A 16,085-nucleotide genomic window follows, 5' to 3' on the forward strand; every position below is an offset into this window, starting at 1 on the left:
TACCCCCCCCTTACCCTCCCCTCATTCCCCTGTTTGTAGACCTTATAAAATATCACAGACAAACATGATATAGTTCAACTCGAAATTGATTTATTAAGTTTCATTGTCAAAGTTAATTTTACATTGCTTTGAGATAAGGCAAAAGTTTCCCCCCCTCCATGAAACCAATAAAACCTATATTGAATAAAATAAAAATGATGCAGTTACCGGTAGTTCTGCAGCTTCTTGGTGGAAATAAAGACCATCTCCCGTCTCCCAGCTGCAGCAGAGACTGACTGAAATGGCTGCCAAGCCCGGTATTAATGCTTCTAAATTGATGACATCACAAAGGAGTGACATCGTCAGCCTTCCAAACACCTGGCTCAATTGCATACAGTATGTATGTATGTATGCATGTATGTGAGTGAGTCTATCTATCTATCTATCTATCTATCTATCTTTATTAATTATGTAGAATATAGATATGGATTATTTCTAAATTACAGATTTTGTAGATATAGATTAAAGATAGATTTAAGATTGTGTGTGTGTGTGTGTGTGTGTGTGTGTGTGTGTGTGTGTGTGTGTGTGTGTGTGTGTGTGTGTGTGTGTGTGTGTGTATATATAATGTATATATGTAAAAAAAAATATAAAATCTGTAGTTATGTATGTATGTATGTATGGCGGGCGGGCAAAAAAGGCCTGCTGTATGTTTTTAAGTTCTTCGGATGACCATGCCGCTCTAATATTCTCCTTACTAGGGTCTACTAATGCTGGCCCAGGGGAAGGCAATAAAGCCCTATGGGGCCGAAGCCAATTTCCCTTATTTTAGGTTAAAAGTTTCCATCCGTCCCCACTGGAAATGCGGCCGGCCGAAGAGATCCCTCCAACCGACCGACCGACGCACCTTCAGAGACAAACTAGTGCTTGCTTCTAGTGTCATCGCCGGCTTAACCATCCTTTGTAGGGAGCTGACGAGTCCTGCAGTAGCAGCAGCAGCAGGCTCTGCAAGCCTAGGATGCGTGAGCACGGTGCAAGAGGAAGGACTGAGGGTGTGAGGCTGGGCGCGGTTGAGAAGGCGTGGGGCGGGGCTATGGAAAGTTTTAATAGCTCTCCCAGCTGCCTGGGTGCATTGTGGGTGCGCCCAGAGTGCTGGCTGAGCGTGTTGCCTCAAGCCTTGGAAGTGGAGTTGGGCGGGCCGGGCTACAGGTGAAACCCATTTCGGGTTATCGCTTCTCGGCCTTTTGGCTAAGATCAAGTGTAGTATCTGTTCTTATCAGTTTAATATCTGATACGTCCCCTATCTGGGGACCATATATTAAATGGATTTTTAGAACAGGGAGCTGGAAAAAGAGCTTGCTCTGTCCACTCCACGCATTGACCTGGTATTGCAGTACCTCCAGGACCGGTGCACCCCCTTTCCTACAGCAGTTTCCAAAAGCAGAAAAACAAAACCGACGAGCAAGAGGTGCAGCGCAGCTGTGGCGGCGGCTGCTGCTACCACCCAAGCACTTTGATTGACACTCAGCCCGTCTGCTCGCAACATTGTATCCACTGAGCAGCTGCGTCTGCCAGAGTGTGCACAGCACAGGTACAACTGGAAGCAAAACACACACACACACACACACCAGTTCATATGGCAGCCGCACTCTATAGTTCGTACCTACCGCTGCGCTAATAGCCAAGTTGGAAACATCGGGCAGGCACAGCGTATCCTGGCAGCCTGCGTCTGTATGCTCCACGTATTCGGGTCATGGGTGTATGTGCAGGGGGCCCGGAGCCCTAGGGGGCCCATAAAGTCTCTCTTCCCCACATTGTAAACCAATGCTATCAATGACGCTTTATAGTTTGGGGGCCCAGTTCCAGACTTTGTACTGGGGCCCCGCAGCTTCAAGTTACACCTCCGGATCAGGATAATGCTAGGCCATTCCAACCAGCCTGTGTGTGTGACCTGCAGTCGCTGGTAGTCGAAAAGCGGCCGGCCCCGGATGCGCGCTTCAGAGTGGACAGACAGCAGCGGACCCCCAATCACACAGGCCCAAGGCTTGCTATGTAGCACGGAATACCTCATTGGACTGCAGCACTCCACGCGGGCTGAGATACACGCTCCACGTGGGATGGGCAGTATTCGTCCATGAAGATCCAGGCCAACGTTTAGAGATGGAGCAACACTCGGGGAGCAAAGAACTCCAACGAACGGACGCCTACTTTACAAGGATGTATTGCTTTATTCAATGCATGGACACAGAAACAGTTCAACCGCTCGATTACAGACCGCAGTCAATACAGTAAAGAAAGAAATGTGTCTGTTTAATGTAAACTTGCATGGAGCTCGTTTGTCAGCCACTGACTGAATGCTGCTGCTGCATGTCTAAAACGTGGTCTGACGTTACACGCACCACCAGGGATAAGGCCTTGCCTATAAGCATTCCCCAGCTGGCAAAAACCGAACCTCCCTGCCTATTCCTCACCATGGAAGAACGGAACCTACCTTTTTTTTAAAAAAAGAAAGCCACAGCAGCAGCCAACTCGATTTTGGTAGGCCGCTGTCTCCCCCTTGTGTGCTGCATAAAAAATGCACTCCACTAAAAATAGCAATGATCCACGAAATAGAGCGTATGGAGAGAATGAGGCTTCCAGATGAGCCGTCAGGCTATGATAAATTGTATCACACCTGGGCGATATGGATAGATGCCCGGAGCTCACCCCTATTTACCAAGTGGTTACAGACAGGGACATGTGAGTAACACGTTTAAACCACAATCGTAAAGAGAAACAACAATTCCGGAGCCCGCCCCCCCCCCCTTTTTGTTTTATTTTTTCTTTCTCCCGTGTCATAGATACCTACCCCCCCCTTACCCTCCCCTCATTCCCCTGTTTGTAGACCTTATAAAATATCACAGACAAACATGATATAGTTCAACTCGAAATTGATTTATTAAGTTTCATTGTCAAAGTTAATTTTACATTGCTTTGAGATAAGGCAAAAGTTTCCCCCCCTCCATGAAACCAATAAAACCTATATTGAATAAAATAAAAATGATGCAGTTACCGGTAGTTCTGCAGCTTCTTGGTGGAAATAAAGACCATCTCCCGTCTCCCAGCTGCAGCAGAGACTGACTGAAATGGCTGCCAAGCCCGGTATTAATGCTTCTAAATTGATGACATCACAAAGGAGTGACATCGTCAGCCTTCCAAACACCTGGCTCAATTGCATACAGTATGTATGTATGTATGCATGTATGTGAGTGAGTCTATCTATCTATCTATCTATCTATCTATCTATCTTTATTAATTATGTAGAATATAGATATGGATTATTTCTAAATTACAGATTTTGTAGATATAGATTAAAGATAGATTTAAGATTGTGTGTGTGTGTGTGTGTGTGTGTGTGTGTGTGTGTGTGTGTGTATATATAATGTATATATGTAAAAAAAAATATAAAATCTGTAGTTATGTATGTATGTATGTATGGCGGGCGGGCAAAAAAGGCCTGCTGTATGTTTTTAAGTTCTTCGGATGACCATGCCGCTCTAATATTCTCCTTACTAGGGTCTACTAATGCTGGCCCAGGGGAAGGCAATAAAGCCCTATGGGGCCGAAGCCAATTTCCCTTATTTTAGGTTAAAAGTTTCCATCCGTCCCCACTGGAAATGCGGCCGGCCGAAGAGATCCCTCCAACCGACCGACCGACGCACCTTCAGAGACAAACTAGTGCTTGCTTCTAGTGTCATCGCCGGCTTAACCATCCTTTGTAGGGAGCTGACGAGTCCTGCAGTAGCAGCAGCAGCAGGCTCTGCAAGCCTAGGATGCGTGAGCACGGTGCAAGAGGAAGGACTGAGGGTGTGAGGCTGGGCGCGGTTGAGAAGGCGTGGGGCGGGGCTATGGAAAGTTTTAATAGCTCTCCCAGCTGCCTGGGTGCATTGTGGGTGCGCCCAGAGTGCTGGCTGAGCGTGTTGCCTCAAGCCTTGGAAGTGGAGTTGGGCGGGCCGGGCTACAGGTGAAACCCATTTCGGGTTATCGCTTCTCGGCCTTTTGGCTAAGATCAAGTGTAGTATCTGTTCTTATCAGTTTAATATCTGATACGTCCCCTATCTGGGGACCATATATTAAATGGATTTTTAGAACAGGGAGCTGGAAAAAGAGCTTGCTCTGTCCACTCCACGCATTGACCTGGTATTGCAGTACCTCCAGGACCGGTGCACCCCCTTTCCTACAGCAGTTTCCAAAAGCAGAAAAACAAAACCGACGAGCAAGAGGTGCAGCGCAGCTGTGGCGGCGGCTGCTGCTACCACCCAAGCACTTTGATTGACACTCAGCCCGTCTGCTCGCAACATTGTATCCACTGAGCAGCTGCGTCTGCCAGAGTGTGCACAGCACAGGTACAACTGGAAGCAAAACACACACACACACACACACCAGTTCATATGGCAGCCGCACTCTATAGTTCGTACCTACCGCTGCGCTAATAGCCAAGTTGGAAACATCGGGCAGGCACAGCGTATCCTGGCAGCCTGCGTCTGTATGCTCCACGTATTCGGGTCATGGGTGTATGTGCAGGGGGCCCGGAGCCCTAGGGGGCCCATAAAGTCTCTCTTCCCCACATTGTAAACCAATGCTATCAATGACGCTTTATAGTTTGGGGGCCCAGTTCCAGACTTTGTACTGGGGCCCCGCAGCTTCAAGTTACACCTCCGGATCAGGATAATGCTAGGCCATTCCAACCAGCCTGTGTGTGTGACCTGCAGTCGCTGGTAGTCGAAAAGCGGCCGGCCCCGGATGCGCGCTTCAGAGTGGACAGACAGCAGCGGACCCCCAATCACACAGGCCCAAGGCTTGCTATGTAGCACGGAATACCTCATTGGACTGCAGCACTCCACGCGGGCTGAGATACACGCTCCACGTGGGATGGGCAGTATTCGTCCATGAAGATCCAGGCCAACGTTTAGAGATGGAGCAACACTCGGGGAGCAAAGAACTCCAACGAACGGACGCCTACTTTACAAGGATGTATTGCTTTATTCAATGCATGGACACAGAAACAGTTCAACCGCTCGATTACAGACCGCAGTCAATACAGTAAAGAAAGAAATGTGTCTGTTTAATGTAAACTTGCATGGAGCTCGTTTGTCAGCCACTGACTGAATGCTGCTGCTGCATGTCTAAAACGTGGTCTGACGTTACACGCACCACCAGGGATAAGGCCTTGCCTATAAGCATTCCCCAGCTGGCAAAAACCGAACCTCCCTGCCTATTCCTCACCATGGAAGAACGGAACCTACCTTTTTTTTAAAAAAAGAAAGCCACAGCAGCAGCCAACTCGATTTTGGTAGGCCGCTGTCTCCCCCTTGTGTGCTGCATAAAAAATGCACTCCACTAAAAATAGCAATGATCCACGAAATAGAGCGTATGGAGAGAATGAGGCTTCCAGATGAGCCGTCAGGCTATGATAAATTGTATCACACCTGGGCGATATGGATAGATGCCCGGAGCTCACCCCTATTTACCAAGTGGTTACAGACAGGGACATGTGAGTAACACGTTTAAACCACAATCGTAAAGAGAAACAACAATTCCGGAGCCCGCCCCCCCCCCCTTTTTGTTTTATTTTTTCTTTCTCCCGTGTCATAGATACCTACCCCCCCCTTACCCTCCCCTCATTCCCCTGTTTGTAGACCTTATAAAATATCACAGACAAACATGATATAGTTCAACTCGAAATTGATTTATTAAGTTTCATTGTCAAAGTTAATTTTACATTGCTTTGAGATAAGGCAAAAGTTTCCCCCCCTCCATGAAACCAATAAAACCTATATTGAATAAAATAAAAATGATGCAGTTACCGGTAGTTCTGCAGCTTCTTGGTGGAAATAAAGACCATCTCCCGTCTCCCAGCTGCAGCAGAGACTGACTGAAATGGCTGCCAAGCCCGGTATTAATGCTTCTAAATTGATGACATCACAAAGGAGTGACATCGTCAGCCTTCCAAACACCTGGCTCAATTGCATACAGTATGTATGTATGTATGCATGTATGTGAGTGAGTCTATCTATCTATCTATCTATCTATCTATCTATCTATCTTTATTAATTATGTAGAATATAGATATGGATTATTTCTAAATTACAGATTTTGTAGATATAGATTAAAGATAGATTTAAGATTGTGTGTGTGTGTGTGTGTGTGTGTGTGTGTGTGTGTGTGTGTGTGTGTGTGTATATATAATGTATATATGTAAAAAAAAATATAAAATCTGTAGTTATGTATGTATGTATGTATGGCGGGCGGGCAAAAAAGGCCTGCTGTATGTTTTTAAGTTCTTCGGATGACCATGCCGCTCTAATATTCTCCTTACTAGGGTCTACTAATGCTGGCCCAGGGGAAGGCAATAAAGCCCTATGGGGCCGAAGCCAATTTCCCTTATTTTAGGTTAAAAGTTTCCATCCGTCCCCACTGGAAATGCGGCCGGCCGAAGAGATCCCTCCAACCGACCGACCGACGCACCTTCAGAGACAAACTAGTGCTTGCTTCTAGTGTCATCGCCGGCTTAACCATCCTTTGTAGGGAGCTGACGAGTCCTGCAGTAGCAGCAGCAGCAGGCTCTGCAAGCCTAGGATGCGTGAGCACGGTGCAAGAGGAAGGACTGAGGGTGTGAGGCTGGGCGCGGTTGAGAAGGCGTGGGGCGGGGCTATGGAAAGTTTTAATAGCTCTCCCAGCTGCCTGGGTGCATTGTGGGTGCGCCCAGAGTGCTGGCTGAGCGTGTTGCCTCAAGCCTTGGAAGTGGAGTTGGGCGGGCCGGGCTACAGGTGAAACCCATTTCGGGTTATCGCTTCTCGGCCTTTTGGCTAAGATCAAGTGTAGTATCTGTTCTTATCAGTTTAATATCTGATACGTCCCCTATCTGGGGACCATATATTAAATGGATTTTTAGAACAGGGAGCTGGAAAAAGAGCTTGCTCTGTCCACTCCACGCATTGACCTGGTATTGCAGTACCTCCAGGACCGGTGCACCCCCTTTCCTACAGCAGTTTCCAAAAGCAGAAAAACAAAACCGACGAGCAAGAGGTGCAGCGCAGCTGTGGCGGCGGCTGCTGCTACCACCCAAGCACTTTGATTGACACTCAGCCCGTCTGCTCGCAACATTGTATCCACTGAGCAGCTGCGTCTGCCAGAGTGTGCACAGCACAGGTACAACTGGAAGCAAAACACACACACACACACACACCAGTTCATATGGCAGCCGCACTCTATAGTTCGTACCTACCGCTGCGCTAATAGCCAAGTTGGAAACATCGGGCAGGCACAGCGTATCCTGGCAGCCTGCGTCTGTATGCTCCACGTATTCGGGTCATGGGTGTATGTGCAGGGGGCCCGGAGCCCTAGGGGGCCCATAAAGTCTCTCTTCCCCACATTGTAAACCAATGCTATCAATGACGCTTTATAGTTTGGGGGCCCAGTTCCAGACTTTGTACTGGGGCCCCGCAGCTTCAAGTTACACCTCCGGATCAGGATAATGCTAGGCCATTCCAACCAGCCTGTGTGTGTGACCTGCAGTCGCTGGTAGTCGAAAAGCGGCCGGCCCCGGATGCGCGCTTCAGAGTGGACAGACAGCAGCGGACCCCCAATCACACAGGCCCAAGGCTTGCTATGTAGCACGGAATACCTCATTGGACTGCAGCACTCCACGCGGGCTGAGATACACGCTCCACGTGGGATGGGCAGTATTCGTCCATGAAGATCCAGGCCAACGTTTAGAGATGGAGCAACACTCGGGGAGCAAAGAACTCCAACGAACGGACGCCTACTTTACAAGGATGTATTGCTTTATTCAATGCATGGACACAGAAACAGTTCAACCGCTCGATTACAGACCGCAGTCAATACAGTAAAGAAAGAAATGTGTCTGTTTAATGTAAACTTGCATGGAGCTCGTTTGTCAGCCACTGACTGAATGCTGCTGCTGCATGTCTAAAACGTGGTCTGACGTTACACGCACCACCAGGGATAAGGCCTTGCCTATAAGCATTCCCCAGCTGGCAAAAACCGAACCTCCCTGCCTATTCCTCACCATGGAAGAACGGAACCTACCTTTTTTTTAAAAAAAGAAAGCCACAGCAGCAGCCAACTCGATTTTGGTAGGCCGCTGTCTCCCCCTTGTGTGCTGCATAAAAAATGCACTCCACTAAAAATAGCAATGATCCACGAAATAGAGCGTATGGAGAGAATGAGGCTTCCAGATGAGCCGTCAGGCTATGATAAATTGTATCACACCTGGGCGATATGGATAGATGCCCGGAGCTCACCCCTATTTACCAAGTGGTTACAGACAGGGACATGTGAGTAACACGTTTAAACCACAATCGTAAAGAGAAACAACAATTCCGGAGCCCGCCCCCCCCCCCTTTTTGTTTTATTTTTTCTTTCTCCCGTGTCATAGATACCTACCCCCCCCTTACCCTCCCCTCATTCCCCTGTTTGTAGACCTTATAAAATATCACAGACAAACATGATATAGTTCAACTCGAAATTGATTTATTAAGTTTCATTGTCAAAGTTAATTTTACATTGCTTTGAGATAAGGCAAAAGTTTCCCCCCCTCCATGAAACCAATAAAACCTATATTGAATAAAATAAAAATGATGCAGTTACCGGTAGTTCTGCAGCTTCTTGGTGGAAATAAAGACCATCTCCCGTCTCCCAGCTGCAGCAGAGACTGACTGAAATGGCTGCCAAGCCCGGTATTAATGCTTCTAAATTGATGACATCACAAAGGAGTGACATCGTCAGCCTTCCAAACACCTGGCTCAATTGCATACAGTATGTATGTATGTATGCATGTATGTGAGTGAGTCTATCTATCTATCTATCTATCTATCTATCTTTATTAATTATGTAGAATATAGATATGGATTATTTCTAAATTACAGATTTTGTAGATATAGATTAAAGATAGATTTAAGATTGTGTGTGTGTGTGTGTGTGTGTGTGTGTGTGTGTGTGTGTATATATAATGTATATATGTAAAAAAAAATATAAAATCTGTAGTTATGTATGTATGTATGTATGGCGGGCGGGCAAAAAAGGCCTGCTGTATGTTTTTAAGTTCTTCGGATGACCATGCCGCTCTAATATTCTCCTTACTAGGGTCTACTAATGCTGGCCCAGGGGAAGGCAATAAAGCCCTATGGGGCCGAAGCCAATTTCCCTTATTTTAGGTTAAAAGTTTCCATCCGTCCCCACTGGAAATGCGGCCGGCCGAAGAGATCCCTCCAACCGACCGACCGACGCACCTTCAGAGACAAACTAGTGCTTGCTTCTAGTGTCATCGCCGGCTTAACCATCCTTTGTAGGGAGCTGACGAGTCCTGCAGTAGCAGCAGCAGCAGGCTCTGCAAGCCTAGGATGCGTGAGCACGGTGCAAGAGGAAGGACTGAGGGTGTGAGGCTGGGCGCGGTTGAGAAGGCGTGGGGCGGGGCTATGGAAAGTTTTAATAGCTCTCCCAGCTGCCTGGGTGCATTGTGGGTGCGCCCAGAGTGCTGGCTGAGCGTGTTGCCTCAAGCCTTGGAAGTGGAGTTGGGCGGGCCGGGCTACAGGTGAAACCCATTTCGGGTTATCGCTTCTCGGCCTTTTGGCTAAGATCTACGTGGTCTGGTCAGAGGTTTCTGAGCCTGTCGTACCCTCGGCCTTGGGGCATCGGTGCTTCGTGCATCTTAAGCCCTTCGCTGCTATTGGGGGCGGACTTGCGAAGATACTTGGGAAGGCGATCGCTCTATTCCTTTGAAGATGTCGGAGAACGTGGCGGCTACCATCCGTTATGCGGAATCCGGTGATCTACGTCTGAAGAATTCTTTCAAGATTGAAATTGCTGATGAAGTGCGGGATAAGGTCTCCCTAAGTTTCTTCGTACGGAGGATCCTGCTGGAAACGTTGAAGATCAAGAGGGAGGATATTCTGGCCCTGCAAGACTCGCCTGGACGGTTTATTCTTACCCTGGAGTCTGAAGCAGCTTGCCAGAACTGCTTTCGTCAGATTAATGCGAACCTGCACGAGGAGAACCTAAAAGGACTATCTTTTGTGGTGCTTTATTCTGGAGGTGAGAAGCCTCTGGTAGTCCATATGAGCAACCCATATGTGGACTTTGATGATATCACCCGCTTTCTGTGGACCTACTGCTCTGAGGTACGTTTCTCTCATAAGGTGCTGAATTCAGAGCAGTTATGGACTGGCAAATATAAGTTTTTTGTCAAATTCCAGCAGAGCCCGGAGGGAATCGAGGGTTTGAGGCACCCCCCATCAAGCTTTATGATTGGAAGGGATCGGGGTCGTCTCTTTTACCCTGGAATGCCTTTATTCTGCAGAAAGTGTATGGAGTTCGGGCATGTGTATGAAACCTGCAAGGAGGAGGTAGCGGTTTGTAAGAAATGCTACAGGAAAGGGCATGCTACCATGAGCTGTAAGAACACAATCGTCTGTAACATTTGCAAAGTGTCTGGGCATACTTTTAAAGACTGTCCATTGAAAAAAAGCAGCCGATCGTATGCGGATGTGCTCAAAAAACACCCTGTGTTGGAGGGCACATCTAAAGCGCAAGCATCACCAGCTAGCGTTGTCCCTGAAGAACAGCCTGTAAAGGACCTAACTGATGATACCAAAATTCCTGTTGACTGGTCCAAGGTGTCCGATGATCCAGAGGGGGATGCGCCAGGGGCAGGGGGGTCTGAGGTTGAAGCCGCTGAAAGCCCCTCTGCTGCTGCCGAGGGCCCCAACACCGAAGATACAGAGGGCGAGATGGAGTGGGAGGTACAGCGGAAAAGGAAAAAGGCGGCTGACAAAAGACAAGACACTGCAAAGAAGGTGCTGGTAAAATCCAGCTCTTTACAACCGGGGGAAACATCCACTGAGACTTCAGACACCCGCCTCTATAAACCGGTTCCTTCCAGGCTGCAACTACCTGAGCCCCCTGCGGAACCACCCCCTTCTGACCCAACTAACATCAGGTTTTCCGATTCGTCAGAGAACGTCTCGAGCCCTGGAACAGCTGGGATTATGACGGACTCGGACAGCAGTAGTGCCTGACCTCCTAAATGGCCCGCAACATTGGAATCGCCTCACTAAATGTGAGAAGCCTGAGGAGTCCTACAAGAAGGGCTGCCTTGTTTTCTTTTTTGTCCACCATGAACTGTGATATTATATGCCTACAAGAGTGTGGGATTGACTACAGCCCAAACTATGCGGATTTGAGAGAAAGCTGGACTTTGGGACCATCCATATGGTCTGGAGACAATGAGAACAGAGCGACAGGCATCGGAGTTCTGTTTAAGTCCCATGAATTTAAAGTCCATTCCTTTTTACAGGTCGTTCCTGGAAGAGCCCTTCTCCTAAATGTAAGCTTCCGGGGAGTAGAGTTCAGGCTGCTATCTATCTATGCCTCACCATTGAAGGAGGAGCGATCCCAGCTATTTGAGGATCTACAGTATTACCTGCCAGGCTCTTTGCCTTTGATAATCTGTGGCGATTTTAATTGTGTCCTGCCTGGGGAGAAGAGGTGGGGTGCTGAGGCGCCCAGAAAAGACAAGACAGAGAAACAACTTAAGGACCTGTTGGATGACTTCAGACTTAAAGACATTTGGAGAGTACTGCACAAGAGCGATCCAGGATATACCTGGGAGAGCGTGACTTCGAAATCTCGCATCGACTTAATCTGTGGGACAGAACAAGTTATCGCCAGGTCAATGGACTTGGTCTCCAACATATTCTCAGATCACAAGTTAGTACTTGCGCAACTAGAACTGCCTGGCCTCTGTAGAGACAGAGGTGTGTGGAGACTGAACACACAACTGCTAGAAGACCGCAGCATCAGAGAGGAGTTTATTGCTTTCTACAAGAAGCTGAAGAACAGGCAAGACCGCTACACCTCCCTGCTGGACTGGTGGGAGCAAAGCAAAAAGGAGATTAAGCAGTTTTTTGTAAAAGCCAGTATCACCAGGGCAAGAGAGAAAATCAGCTGGCATAGAAGGCTCTGCACCAAGCTGCAGACCTGCTACAAATTGAAGGCCAATGGAGTGGATATGGAAGATATTATTGCCAACACAAAGAGAGAGATTACTAAAGAAATTCACTCCAGAGGTAAAGAACTGATCTATAACTCTAAAGTTAAAACTATGGAGAGCGACGAGAAATGTTCTAGATTTTTTTTCAAGAAAGTTGTTTCCACCAAAGAAATGATTACCGAACTAGAAGGTGAGACATCGTCAGGAGGCATGCTCACCAAAGCAAAAGAGTTTTATCAAGAGCTTTTTGATGAAAAACGCATAGACTGGTCTTTCACTGAGGATGCCCTGGGTGCCTTGCAGGGCAAATTAGAGAAAGAAGACCAAGAGACACTTTGCACAGAAGTCACTTTGCCAGAGTTAGATGCTGCTATTAAGAGTCTCTCGTATGGGAAAACCCCTGGTATTGACGGTTTACCGGTTGAATTTTACAGAACATTTTGGGACTTTTTTAGCGTTGATCTGCATGCAGTTTTTAAAGAAGCCTTTAAACGTGAGGTGTTGCCCCTGTCTTGGAGGAGTGGAGTTGTTTCTATTTTGTTCAAGAAGGGAGACCGAACCCGTTTGGAGAATTGGAGACCCATCACACTGCTGAATGTGGACTATAAGCTAATGTCTAAAGTTTTAGTAAACCGTTTTAAAGGGGTTTTAAATAAAGTCATTAATGCGGACCAAGTGTGCGGAGTACCAGGAAGAGGAATACATGAGCACCTGAATCTCATCCGAGACATCATCTGGTACCAACAAGACAGGAAGCAAAGTGTAGCCTTTTTGTCGCTTGATTTCCAGAAGGCTTTTGACCGTGTCTCACATAGATTTTTATGGGCGGTTTTAAGAGCAATGCGTTTTCCTGAAAGTTTTATCAAACAGATTGCACTCTTATATAAGGACTCTTTTAGCAAAATTTTAATAAATGGCTCATTAACAGAAGAGATCCAGCTGCGTTCAGGGGTCAAGCAAGGCTGCCCCTTGTCACCGATTTTATTCATCTGTGCAATAGAACCCTTATTATCGATGATCCGGAGGGATAAAGTGATTAAAGGTGTGCCAATCCCTGGCGGCCAGGGGAAAGAAGTCAAAGTCCTAGGATACATGGATGACATCTCTATTTGTTGTACCACACCAGCGGCTTTGAGGCGAGCCATAAGAATAACTGAGTTTTTTTGTGAAGCCTCAGCTTTCAAGTTGAATGTAAATAAGAGCAGCTGCTTCACCATTGGAGACTGGTCGGATGTGGTCATCCCTAACCTGAAGATGCAGTCAGATGGAATCACGATCTTAGGTGTAGTATTTGACAAACAAAACGAAGGAGTCCAAAGCTGGGAAGCTGTCAGAGAGAAGATACAGAAAAAGATCGACTTCTGGAAGCTCAGGAAGCTGACCCTAGAAGGGAAAGTATTAATTATTAAGGCCCTCCTGCTCCCCATCATGCTGTACCTGAGTATTGTTTTCCCTCCAAATGATGTCACCACAAAGAAGCTGCAGAGAATGCTATTCCAGTTTGTGTGGGGCTCAAAGTTTGAGAAGCTCAGTAGGCAAACTATGTACAAGTCGCATGGCCTCGGAGGTAAGAACGTTCCAGAGATTAAGTTATTTTTGCACTCAAAATTTTTTAGCCTCTGTTTTAAAACCATGTCCTTAGATAACACCTGGTCCTACTTTTTAAGGTACGCGGCCGGACATGTTTTTAGGAAGCGGAAATGGGTGTCATTTCCACTGACCTCTCCGGTTTTAATATTCTCGCCTAAACAGTATGTCATCTTAGAGAGGATAATAAGACTGTACTGCCTGGATTCTCTCCGCTCAGAGATTTTAAAAGACGCAAGAAAGTTGGTTTTAGAAGTCAAAAGGCGAGAGATAATGACACCTGTTTTAAGTTTTTCTTACAGCAGATGCGCTTCCATCTGGAGGAGAGTGCACGCACCTTATCTAACCAACGAGCACAAAGATATCGCCTGGATGACGGTCCACGAGTGTCTGCCGACAAGGGACTTCCAGCACAGAAGGAGGCTAAGTAACATAGCGGTATGTCCCCGACAACGATGTGGCGATGATGAGACTGTCTTGCACATAATGTGGAACTGTTTTTTTGCACAGGAGGTCTGGAGGGAGTGTTGCCAGTTTTTAAAGTTTTTAGCTGGCATTGATTTTTTGAGCCACGAAGTTATTTTTTACGGTGTATTTTCAAATATGACACCAGAAAAAGAAAGAGTCCTGTGGTGCACTTTAAGCTGCATAAAAAACGCGCTATGGAAAACGAGGAACATTTTATTATTTAAAAGAGACTGCATAAATGTAAGAGACTGTTTGAAACTAGCAAAAAGTGAACTTTATATGTATTACCTGCTGGACAAGAAGAATTTGGGGAGAAGAAAAGCCCTCAGCTTGTGGAACATTCACCTATGGAATATGTTGTTTTGAATGATTGTCCATTTTTTTCTGACCTTACTTATTGCAATTATTGATTTTTGTTGTTAATGATTTGATACGTAATAAATATATAAATGTAAAAAAAAATCTGTTCTTATCAGTTTAATATCTGATACGTCCCCTATCTGGGGACCATATATTAAATGGATTTTTAGAACAGGGAGCTGGAAAAAGAGCTTGCTCTGTCCACTCCACGCATTGACCTGGTATTGCAGTACCTCCAGGACCGGTGCACCCCCTTTCCTACAGCAGTTTCCAAAAGCAGAAAAACAAAACCGACGAGCAAGAGGTGCAGCGCAGCTGTGGCGGCGGCTGCTGCTACCACCCAAGCACTTTGATTGACACTCAGCCCGTCTGCTCGCAACATTGTATCCACTGAGCAGCTGCGTCTGCCAGAGTGTGCACAGCACAGGTACAACTGGAAGCAAAACACACACACACACACACACCAGTTCATATGGCAGCCGCACTCTATAGTTCGTACCTACCGCTGCGCTAATAGCCAAGTTGGAAACATCGGGCAGGCACAGCGTATCCTGGCAGCCTGCGTCTGTATGCTCCACGTATTCGGGTCATGGGTGTATGTGCAGGGGGCCCGGAGCCCTAGGGGGCCCATAAAGTCTCTCTTCCCCACATTGTAAACCAATGCTATCAATGACGCTTTATAGTTTGGGGGCCCAGTTCCAGACTTTGTACTGGGGCCCCGCAGCTTCAAGTTACACCTCCGGATCAGGATAATGCTAGGCCATTCCAACCAGCCTGTGTGTGTGACCTGCAGTCGCTGGTAGTCGAAAAGCGGCCGGCCCCGGATGCGCGCTTCAGAGTGGACAGACAGCAGCGGACCCCCAATCACACAGGCCCAAGGCTTGCTATGTAGCACGGAATACCTCATTGGACTGCAGCACTCCACGCGGGCTGAGATACACGCTCCACGTGGGATGGGCAGTATTCGTCCATGAAGATCCAGGCCAACGTTTAGAGATGGAGCAACACTCGGGGAGCAAAGAACTCCAACGAACGGACGCCTACTTTACAAGGATGTATTGCTTTATTCAATGCATGGACACAGAAACAGTTCAACCGCTCGATTACAGACCGCAGTCAATACAGTAAAGAAAGAAATGTGTCTGTTTAATGTAAACTTGCATGGAGCTCGTTTGTCAGCCACTGACTGAATGCTGCTGCTGCATGTCTAAAACGTGGTCTGACGTTACACGCACCACCAGGGATAAGGCCTTGCCTATAAGCATTCCCCAGCTGGCAAAAACCGAACCTCCCTGCCTATTCCTCACCATGGAAGAACGGAACCTACCTTTTTTTTAAAAAAAGAAAGCCACAGCAGCAGCCAACTCGATTTTGGTAGGCCGCTGTCTCCCCCTTGTGTGCTGCATAAAAAATGCACTCCACTAAAAATAGCAATGATCCACGAAATAGAGCGTATGGAGAGAATGAGGCTTCCAGATGAGCCGTCAGGCTATGATAAATTGTATCACACCTGGGCGATATGGATAGATGCCCGGAGCTCACCCCTATTTACCAAGTGGTTACAGACAGGGACATGTGAGTAACACGTTTAAACCACAATCGTAAAGAGAAACAACAATTCCGGAGCCCGCCCCCCCCC

At 47.2% G+C, this 16,085-nt stretch overlaps 3 non-coding genes and 1 pseudogene across 3 annotated transcripts; all 4 read left to right on the forward strand.

The window, feature by feature from the left end:
- Positions 1–1,207: 1,207 nt before the first annotated feature.
- LOC136573757 (U2 spliceosomal RNA) lies at positions 1,208–1,398 on the forward strand. Its single transcript, XR_010785977.1, has one exon. It is a non-coding gene; the product is annotated as a U2 spliceosomal RNA (small nuclear RNA).
- Positions 1,399–4,001: 2,603 nt separating this feature from the next.
- On the forward strand, positions 4,002–4,192 carry LOC136573758 (U2 spliceosomal RNA). The gene has a single exon (XR_010785978.1). It is a non-coding gene; the product is annotated as a U2 spliceosomal RNA (small nuclear RNA).
- Positions 4,193–6,807: 2,615 nt separating this feature from the next.
- LOC136573759 (U2 spliceosomal RNA) lies at positions 6,808–6,998 on the forward strand. The gene has a single exon (XR_010785979.1). It is a non-coding gene; the product is annotated as a U2 spliceosomal RNA (small nuclear RNA).
- Positions 6,999–14,491: 7,493 nt separating this feature from the next.
- Positions 14,492–14,701, forward strand: LOC136573991 (U2 spliceosomal RNA; annotated as a pseudogene).
- The last annotated feature ends 1,384 nt before the right edge of the window (positions 14,702–16,085 follow it).

This window comes from Eleutherodactylus coqui, chromosome 7 (assembly GCF_035609145.1).
Source record: "Eleutherodactylus coqui strain aEleCoq1 chromosome 7, aEleCoq1.hap1, whole genome shotgun sequence".
Taxonomy (NCBI): Eukaryota; Metazoa; Chordata; class Amphibia; order Anura; family Eleutherodactylidae; genus Eleutherodactylus; species Eleutherodactylus coqui.